Below are 10,485 nucleotides of genomic sequence, written 5' to 3' on the forward strand. Positions count from 1 at the left end.
AAGGCCAAACCTACAACTGAACTCTCACAAACAAAATAAAAAAGGGGCGGTGAGACGGTAAGGCCGCCTAAAGGGCTGAAACGGGCTTCTTGGCCATTCAGAGTCGGGATATCTCAACAACGCAACAAAACACGCACGTAAGGTAGATAAGCGCAAATTTCAGCAAGGCCGACGTCCAAGTTCGAATAGTCCCAAGTAGGCGATCTGAGATATCCATCTCACCTTGCTCCAAGATCACGCACCAAACAACCTCAGCAAGGAGCGCTTTCTTCTCTTGATAGCTTTCACCTCTACTTGCTTGATCGTTAATACAGATACGTTTATTCTGCTCGATAAAATTGTCATTTCCTATTACACACATTTATATGGCGATGTAAATATCTGCTACAGATACTGCAACAATCGGGTTTCCGCCAGAAAGATCGTACATGCAAGCCTGTTCGATCTCCACCAACGTAGGGGATCGTGCAGTTAACCTAACGGCGAGATACGGTATGCGAGCCGGTGCGAGAGATCACGTTCACGTGTCGCCCTTGATCATCGCGAAGGCGCTAGACCAACGATGCACGTACCGGTCGCCGGTATCGTCGCGATCGTGCACGCCTGAGGAAGAGATGGAAGATGTTGAGACCTCTAAAAACGGGCATGCGTTCTGCCAAAGAGCTGGAAGCACCAACCGATCCTCCTTGGGAATAGCTCTTGCGTGCCCTGGTACTCATAGCATCTCCACAGAGCAACTTCTCACTGACCAGGAAGATCCCCAGCGCCTCCTTTCCCATATACCGATATCCTGCAACACATTATGCCGAGTAGACGCACTCTACTCGTATACCAGATCCTAAGTTGGATAAGGCGATGCCGGTCGTGCGGTGATGGCTACAATCGTTATCCCTTCCGAATCCTTATGTGATCGTTTAAGATAAATCCTTCGCGCAATGTTATTGCGTACCGTCTGGAAGCACCGAGGCAATCCAAATATATCGACCAAACATAATCCTGATACAGTCGAGTGGAAGGCGATCGACCCTGTCCCACTGTGACCAAATGTTGAACAAGCCCTGGTCCACCGAGCGTGGACGGTCACGGTTCGGTGGACGGTGGCAAGCGCTTGTGGTCTTCCGGACTACGATATCCGGAAGACCATTGCTGCTAGTCCGAACACCAGCGTCTCAATTTATTAGAAGTGAATGTATTATTTTTTTTTCTCCACCGGAAGAGGTTTCCCTGCACCTTCCAGGTGAATCGTCATCTTGCCCTCTACCGCACACTGCCATCTGCAGGGTGCGAGCAGTGACGTAACAATCTCCTAACCTAACCTTGTGTGCTAACCTTGTGTGGTATCTCAGTGCGTACTGCACTGGTCGTGAGCTACGGCAACGCGGCATCTTGCGAATAGAAGCGATGCCGTTCGAATGACGTCAGTGACGACGTTGCAAGTCCGTGAATACAAGTTCACTCGTACTCGCGTCAGTGAGCAGCAGCAGCCGAGACAGTTTATTCGTGCGCTGCAGGATGTACTACTTACAGCCTTCCAATATATAAGTGGATGCAGCTATTAGTATGATGCCATCGCCTGCGCGAGAATACACTTAGTCCTGGTCATGGCCTCTTGCGGAAGAATATATCTGGGGAGCCCATGGCTTCACAAATCATCAGCCCCGAAGGCCATGGATAGAAACCAGGGGCGTTTTCCAACACTCACCGTATAGCCGGCAAAATAGACATCTTCGAGAAAACAACATTGGAGACTAAAGCAACGTAAGCTTGTTTGCTGTCCAAAGAAGGTGTCAATGATCCGCTAAATGGTCGGATAGCTCGGATCTCGCCGGTATAGTCGTCTGCGCAAAGTCCATACTGAATAAAGTTTAATGAACATAATTGAGTGAATAATAGAAAATCAGTTATGCGTTTACCAGTAAGTATACATACGTGGCACTTTTATATCCGTGGTACGTATGTATACTTGGCGGCAGAAGTATAACTGATTTTACCAACAAAGATATTATCAGCGCACATCCAAATCTACGCTGAAAAGATAAGGATTGCAAACAAGTGCATGCGATCACATTTCATACCGCATTCGACAGTCAGTTCCTTTTTCACTCTCTTTTTTACCGGCGAAGCTGTTCTTGGTCGAGGCTTTTATGTACGGGGACCGTTGTAGATCGTGGTGGAATATACCCACATAAAGTAGGTAAATCCCACTGCGGGTTTGCGCCCCTTCCACTGCTGACAGCTCCTACAACTTACTGCTACGTGCACCCACCACTCTAACTTCTCGCCTCTACGCCTACTACTTCTCCCACCACTCCCACTGATTACTACATACACAATTCCAGTACTCTCTACCACCACTATCAGCACTCACTAAAAAACCCACCCACAAAGCATCCCTATATTCCACCCACCACTACAACTACTCACTACTCTAAACAACTTCGCTGCTTCATCGGTGCACGCCAAGCGGATCTGGCTGATTTTTTTTTCTTCCGTCTTCACTGCAATTCAAGCCTTACCAAGCAGAAGATGCTGAGGTGGTCTGTGGAGCGCGAGCCCTCGTTAGGAAATGAACTCTTGGTTTTCTATTAGCTGTCGTTACAGCCACGTTGGCACTTCTAACAGGAGTTGCGTTGGCACTTCTAACAGGAGTTGAATTTCGGGCACGATACTTACGTTTTTTTTTTTTCAATAGAGAAGTGTACAGGCAAGTTGGCGCATGGCGTTGTAACGAATAGAACCCACATGCACAGTGAGCATTTTTATTGTTTTCCCCGTGCTCTGCGCATGCCTTGCATGTAGCGTCATTTTTACCTTGATAAGGATTCCGTTTTAACAGCTGTCGGAAAAATACGATTGGCATGAATTGCGGCACAGGCTTCATTTTTCATAAAAAATAATAAATATTCGCGATATTTCTTTTTATAACTAGTTTTTATATGTTTATTTCCTTTTTAAAATCGTTTGCGACCTCAGCGATGTAGCCCCAAATGTTAGGCAGGTGGTTGTGCCGATAGGGAAAGCGAAACTCGAGCCAGTAAAATTTGTGCCCAGAAAAGAAGAAATAAAGAAGTGACACTCGAAGTACGAAGTATGCAGCGATGGCGGTGGCACGGACATCGGTCGTGGCTTATTGATCGCCTGCGTAAAACATCGTATTTTATGCATGAGTGATCGAGCATTTAAGCGTTGTCGCTGGCGTTCATACGTGTTACTCCAGAACAAGCCCGACTTATCAGAACAGTCTGAAAAACACTCACAAGACGACTCGAAGGCGAAAGTTTTTTTTTCTTAGTCTTAGTCTATGTGTAAAGGAGCAGGGAACAGGAGCCATCACTGCCAAGCACCGTCTTTATTTTCTTTTTTTTTTTTTGAGGTCTCGCGCTCTTCGACGTTGTTCGATGCCTAAAGGAGAGTTCTAGAACGGCACCACGGCATAATTTGTGATGTCACGATGACGTCACGCACATTCCTAACCTGTGACCTCGTGAAGACGTCGTATAGTGACGTCATCACTGGTCCCCGACGCCGCGGGACGGTCACCGCCAGGGTTGCCACTGACTTTCCAGTGAAATACGTCAAACGACGAGGGAGAGTCGCCAATTTCCAGCAAATTTCATCAGAAATGTCGCAACTTTACGCATGTGCGGCGTACCTATAGCGATACAAATTACGTATAGCCCCCTGGATTACAGTACTACCCATAATACCCAATTATACTGACGTTCTTCAATGCCAGTGACATCACCCGCTTTATGCATGGGAGCACTAGGAAAGAACACGCATGCACTAGCAGCGTCTCTGAATGCTAGCGCATCGGAAAAGTTTGTGATATGGTTTCAGTTGTAGCAAATATGCGGCGAAGCAGTCGCTGCAATAAGAGACTGGCGGTGTTTGTAGTCTTTCTGCAAATTTTGAGAATCTGTTTGCCATAGAGTCACGTGTCCTATAATCGAACAACTTAACTTCATAACAACGGAGACGAATCCCAAAGGAGTGCTTAACTGTGGCAACGCCCGCATCACGCTTTCTGCGCGGTCATGCTTACGCTTCAGATTCCCCTCAATGCAGTTTCTGAAGGCTGGCCGAGAAAACCGACTTCTTGGCCGGCCCGAAGAGTGTGTAAATAAATTTAAACTCTTCGTTTATTGAGTGATATGTGGGGTTTAACGTCCCAAAACCACCGTATGATTATGAGAGACGCCGTAGTCCAGGGCTCCAGAGATTCTGACCACCTGGGGTTCTTTAACGTGCACCCAAATCTGAGCACACGGGCCTATACATCTCCGCCTCCATAGGAAATGCAGCCGCCGCAGCCGGGATTCGATCCCGCGACCTGCGGGTCAACAGCCGAGTACCTTAGCCACTAGACCACCGCGGCGGGGCTAAGCTCTTTATGCCAAATTTGGCAGTACTATATCACAGTGATGAAGTGGAAAAGCTATTCAGGACAATTAGAGCTGTGGCCGGAATACGCGGCCTAACCGTCACCTAGCCACTTTAGAAGCGAAACTTGAAAGAAGCTTAAAGCTCTTAAAGAAACTGAAAAACTAGTAGCACGGCTTCACAGCGCGCGAAGCTGTCATCTAGCCTAAATTGTGCTGAGCGGTTGCTGGCGGCCGCACCAGTGCCTCCAGGATCTAAATGAATTCAAGAGATGCACTCGAAGACAGACGTACTGAACTGCGCGTAAAGCGCGCCTTCTACTAGTGTGTCTAAAACTACGAAAAAATTTAAAAACGCCAGGCCTGTAAGGAAGGCGCAGCACAGGCACAGCGAAAGCTAGAAGAGCGGCCTTTCAGAGCCTTTCAAAACACTCTTGCTTGATACCCACTAGGCCATTAATAAAAAGTTTTTTTTTTTTGTTAGTAGGCCGGCATTCACTATGCTATTTTTCATCATTCTCCTGAAAAGCGTGGTATCCACTAAACACTTGCAAGAAATTGTGTGCCAATTGTTGATGCAGTGACTGAGGACGATGAGAAATTATGGCTGAAGTGGGTACGCGCCACAGTTCATAGGGAACAAGAACAAGCTTTTGTAATAGGGTGGAGCGTTGGACGACCCACTCGTTACGCTATTCGCATTGTGCGACGGCTGGTTGTTCTTTCGCTGTTTTAAAACGCTTTATAAGCCGTATTAACGCGATGTGCTTTCTCTTCTCAAAATCAAGCCTGCCCCGCCGCGGTGGTCTAGTGGCTAAGGTACTCGGCTGCTGACCCGCAGGTCGCGGGTTCGAATCCCGGCTGCGGCGGCTGCATTTCCGATGGAGGTGAAAATGTTGTACGCCCGTGTGCTCAGATTTGGGTGCACGTTAAAGAACCCCAGGTGGTCGAAATTTCCGGAGCCCTCCACTACGGCGTCTCTCATAATCATATGGTGGTTTTGGGACGTTAAACCCCACATATCGATCGATATCGACATATCGATCGATCGAAATCAAGCCTGCCTAAGGCAAGTTTGCCAACAAGTCCCAAGTACCGGTGTGGATCAGTTAATAAATAAAGAAGAAAAAAACGGTGTGGCTCAGTGGTAGACTACTGGCCTCGAACCTAGCGACCCGGGTGTCACTGGTTTCCGAACGAGTGTCGCTACTTTCCAAAATATAGGGGTTTTAAAGCGGATAGCATTGTTACTTTTAGTACACTCTAGCATTGTTGCGTCCTCTGTTGAACACGGTTTAAGCTACTTTCGATCGATCAGAGGATTTGCCTGGAGAACGATCGCTCGCTGGTCCGCTGCGCACGCTCCGCTGAGGGGCTTGAAGGGGCCCTGCAACACTTTTTGAGCATGGTCAGAAAACGCTGCCGATCGGTAGTAGAGGCTGCCGACAACACACGAGCCAAATATTATAGCGCAGCACGCGGCCTGCAATTCACAATAAAATCTCAAAGTCAGCTAAAATTGCTTTCTCTTCTCTCGACAAATCACGCAATTTACCCAAAAATCACGCGTTGCTAGCCCATCTATCGGCCATTGGCTGATTTGAACATGGCGCGATCACTCGTTACAGAGATCGCCGCGGGAGGCCGCCACTTGTCCAAGCACGATCAAACTAATCTTTTCGGTTTTTCAATTGACATAAAGGACCTATACTACTCGCTGCCTCACGATGAGGTACTAGAATGTATAAGGGATAACATAGAAATTTTCGGGGAATTGAACTTCCAATTAAAAACTGGCATTAGTTCGCGGAATTTTCTTGACCTGGTTTTGCTGTATCTTACGTCTACATTCGTTCAATGGAATGATTGCATTTATCTGCAGAAAAAGGGTGTTTCGATTGGTTCATGCATAGCACCTCTACTCAGTGATCTTCTATTGGCAAAAATGGGCAAAAAACTGCAGGAAAAGTTAGAAGGCTCGCATGTCGTCAAAATTTTTAGATACGTGGATGATTTCTTGGTCATTCTAAATTGTAAGTCTTCTATGTTTCACTCGTTGGCCACTCAAACTATAGGCGTGTTCGAAAATTGTTTGCAGCCTCTTGTGGTGACACATGAAATGCCCGATAATGACAAATTACGCTTTTTGGATTTAAATCTGGTTTTTAGCCCACAGCACATCTGTTGGTGTTATGAACCACGTGCGCAGAAACCTCTACTTCCCTTTTCTTCTGCTCACAGTAAGATAGTTAAGCGAGGCATAGCACGAACCTGCCTTGAGAATGCTTTAAATAGGTCTTGCGCCCACAATATCTCTGCGAGCTTCAAAGCTCAAGTTTCTCGCCTTAAGGCTTCAGGCTTCCCCGAGGCGTTTATCGCGTCTGTTGCGGAGACGATCCTGCGGACTATGAAGGCGGAGCAGAGGACGCGACAGAATCTGATCAACACGGATACAGAACGTGAAAGGATAGCCGTGATTCCATACATACACCAGATATCACATAGGCTCAAAAAAATCGGAAAACGTGTTGGAGTTCGTGTCCTGTTCTCAGCACCGTTCAAATTACTCAGCCTCACCAAATCTACCAACCCCCTGAAAACAAAATCATCAACAGATTGCAGAGTTCAACATCGAAACAGGTATGCGGCCTGCTCTCGGGAAGTCGTCTATAGGACCCCCCTTTCATGTGGTGCTTGTTATGTCGGAACGACCGGAAGGTGTCTGAATGATCGGCTGAGAGAGCACGCGAACAATGTTAAAAACGGGAAAGATGGTTTTCTTGCCCAGCACTGCACTGAGTGCAAGTGTGTTCTCCTCTTCGAGGAAAGAGCGACGTTGTACAAACACAGAGATGTAAGCACCCGGGTCATTGTCGAGGCTGCGCAGATGGCACGCGAACAGGTGCCTTGTGTTAGCAAGCCCTCCGTGGCCTTGTCCGAGAAGGAGCGCAGGTTCCTCGAAGGATTCGGTGCGGGCAGGTAACGCGAACAGGTGCCTTGGATTAGCAAGCCCTCCGTGGCTTAGTCCGAGAAGGAACGCAGGTTCCTCGAAGGATTCGGTGCGGGCAGGTAGCTTTACCTTTCTGGTTCGGTTTCTTCTAGGCTTTTCTTTGCTGTTTTTCAGTGCCTTTGTATTTGTGTTGTTTGTTTTTGTTTTTCTTACTCATGTTCTGCTCTTGTGCCATGGTCACTGTCTCCTCTATATATTTTCGTGCGCTGCGCAATAAACTCAGTTGGAAGTTAGCGCTCGTGTCTTTCGTGTCCTTCTTGTCTCTGTGTCGTCGTTTTGTTCTCGCGCTATAACTATCGTCATGCCATACCAACTAGCCCAAGCTGCCACACTTCTAAGTCACACTTAAAAAGCCATGCATTCGAAGAAAAGAAAAAGGCAGCATATCCACGGAGTGAATGATGAGGAGTGAGGCGAAGCATCCGTCCGCCCATTCGTTCTTGCTTCGGTCCGTCCATGCGTCCGTCTGTGTGACCGTCCATGCGTCCCTTCACCCGTCCGTGCGTGCGTCTGTTCGTGCGTCCGTCCCTGTGTTCGTCCATGCATCCGCCCCTGCGTCCGTCCATGCGTCCATCCGTCGGTGCAGCCATCCGTGAGTCCGCCCATGCGTCCGTGTGTCCGTTCGTCCATCTATTCAACACTCCAAGTACCACCATCTCGCATCTTTTCAGCATATATTCCCGATATAGAAGCACCGCCATCCAGCGGACATTCCAAGGACTAAACGAGAGGTGGCACACGCACACTTTCTTACGGCTTGCGCTTCGGGTCCACTTCCCACCTTTAACCACCTCGAGTTCATGGTATATACTAGTTCACTCTATTCATGGCTCTGCGGCTCAACGCTCGCTAAACCTTTCTAAAACCAAGGAGGTTACGCCCAGCGAGTATAACGTAGCAACCCTTTCTTGTCAGATAGTGCTCAATGTACATGCCAATGGCTGCTAATGGGGGATGAGAGACAGGAGAATTCGGCTCTTAGTTAACGCGCACGCTACGAATTTTTTATTGTTCAACAACGCACAGGAGAAATCTCCCACCGGCACCACCTTGCAGGTCAAAACGTGGTTACACACTACGACTACGAGGGACGAACGGGTGTTGCTATAAAGAGCTTCGCCCCTAAAAAGAAAAATGTGCTCAAGGTGACGATGCCCGCGTGACGCCCGTTTCTCTGTGGCCCTGCTATCCTTCCCTGCCTAGCTTCCAGCGCTCTCGTCGGGACGAGAGAAGAGAGAATGCGATTGCAGCGTGTGGCAAATCTTTTAGCTCCGCTCGTACTAGACTGATTTTAAAATTTTTTTTGCGGCGTTGAATTCGTGAAGCAATAAGCTCCAGTGAATTCATTTCATTGTTACTTGAAAAAGTGTTTCAGGGCCCCTTAAGTGAGCGAGCGACTCGCTTCGTAAAATCGCTGGCTTGCTCAGCGTACCCAGCGTGCGCAGTTTGTGTCTCCACTCGTTCGCTGGGCCCTCTAAGCCACTCAGCTATCACTCTCAATAGAACATTAATTCAGCATTAAAGTGACATTGGTAAGTGACGCTATGAGGCCAGCATTCCGAGCGCAAGGCGAAACGTGGTATGCGTAATGCTTTAAAGGCGCAAAGACGCCAGCAGTGTAGCATAGAGAGCAAAATGTGGTAGCCGATGTTCTAGCTGACATCTATAAAGCAAGAAATAGAAATGGCCCGACTACAAAAACACGTTGCGCGGGTAACAAAGGGACAGAATCGGCAGCAAAAGAACGCAGATTCAAAATGACACACAAGACGAAGTGCACACTTGATTCCTCGAAGAAAACCAATGGCTTTGTAGAACCGCCACATCTCTTGCTTATGCTTATGCTCATCTATGGCTTCAGATTTCTCTCAGAAGCCACATCGCAACTAAGTTCACGAATCTTTGCTAATTGTACAAGACGGGGATGCGACTGATTTTTAACTGACCCGTGTGTCACGCATCGACTAAGCCAAGTAAACAACTGATCACTTGATGGTTGATGCACCAATACCTGAAATAGTCAAGTGAAACCGAAGTTATTATTGATAAATCGCTACAGAGTTGTTCGAAGGAAATTCACAGTACGAAATGTGTCTGCAGAACAGTTCAGTACCACGCATATGTACAACATTAAGCAAGGAAATTAATGAGCCAAACTGTGTTACTTGAACTTTGGATACCATTTAAACTGGACTATAGGACGAGTGGGAGGATAGGTTGACGCCCCAATTTCAGCTTACCGAAAGAGAAAAAAAAAGGAAAACAACCTAAAATTGTCGAACGACATTTATTTACGAATTGGGCGCACAGCACCCCGATCATCGGTGCTCCCCTCAACCACCATCGCAACTGTTCCTATTCGTCAGACGAAGCACCACTGTCTTCTGAAGACGAGAGTTTGTCGCTTTCCGCCTCCCACAGTGCGTTGTCTTCCGTGCCATACAGCGAGTTGCTGATAGAACATTTCTTAAAAGCATTTTCCACCATGGAATCTCGCAAGGAACGCCAAGCGGAAAACACCCAGCCACAAACAGTCGCAAGCGGAGGCCCCTGTAGGCGGCCGTGTCTTTGGGTTGTCGCGGAACATCTACTCTTGGTACTCCAGCCGCACTCGGTCCTTGAATGGCTTGTTTAGCACAACGTTGATCGGTTGGAGGGTGGACGTCATACCACCTGGTATCACGGCGAGGTCCGTTTTTTCATCGCCCAGTGCGCGCTTCACAGCGTCAGTTAAGTGACCACAAAACGCATTTAACACCAGCATGCTGCAAAGACACAGCAGTGCACCTGGCTGACAGTTCCGGACTACTCGTATCCATTCGAGCATCATGGCCTCATCCATGTATCCCTTTTTGTTGACGCGAATGACAACACCGGGCGGGAACGCTTCCTTGATGATGAATAGAGGAAGCTTTTTACCATCTGCCATGCATGCCAGCATGACGGTGAAGCGCGAGTGCTCGTTGCCAGTGGGCAACAGCTTCATATCCTTGGCCCCACGCTGCATGATCATGGTCGATGAAGGCATGTCAAACCACACTGGGGTCTCATCGGCATTGTCAATCTGCCCCATCATGTAGTTGTTCTGCTCCC

Source organism: Rhipicephalus microplus, chromosome 3 (genome assembly GCF_043290135.1).
Source record: "Rhipicephalus microplus isolate Deutch F79 chromosome 3, USDA_Rmic, whole genome shotgun sequence".
NCBI lineage: Eukaryota > Metazoa > Arthropoda > Arachnida > Ixodida > Ixodidae > Rhipicephalus > Rhipicephalus microplus.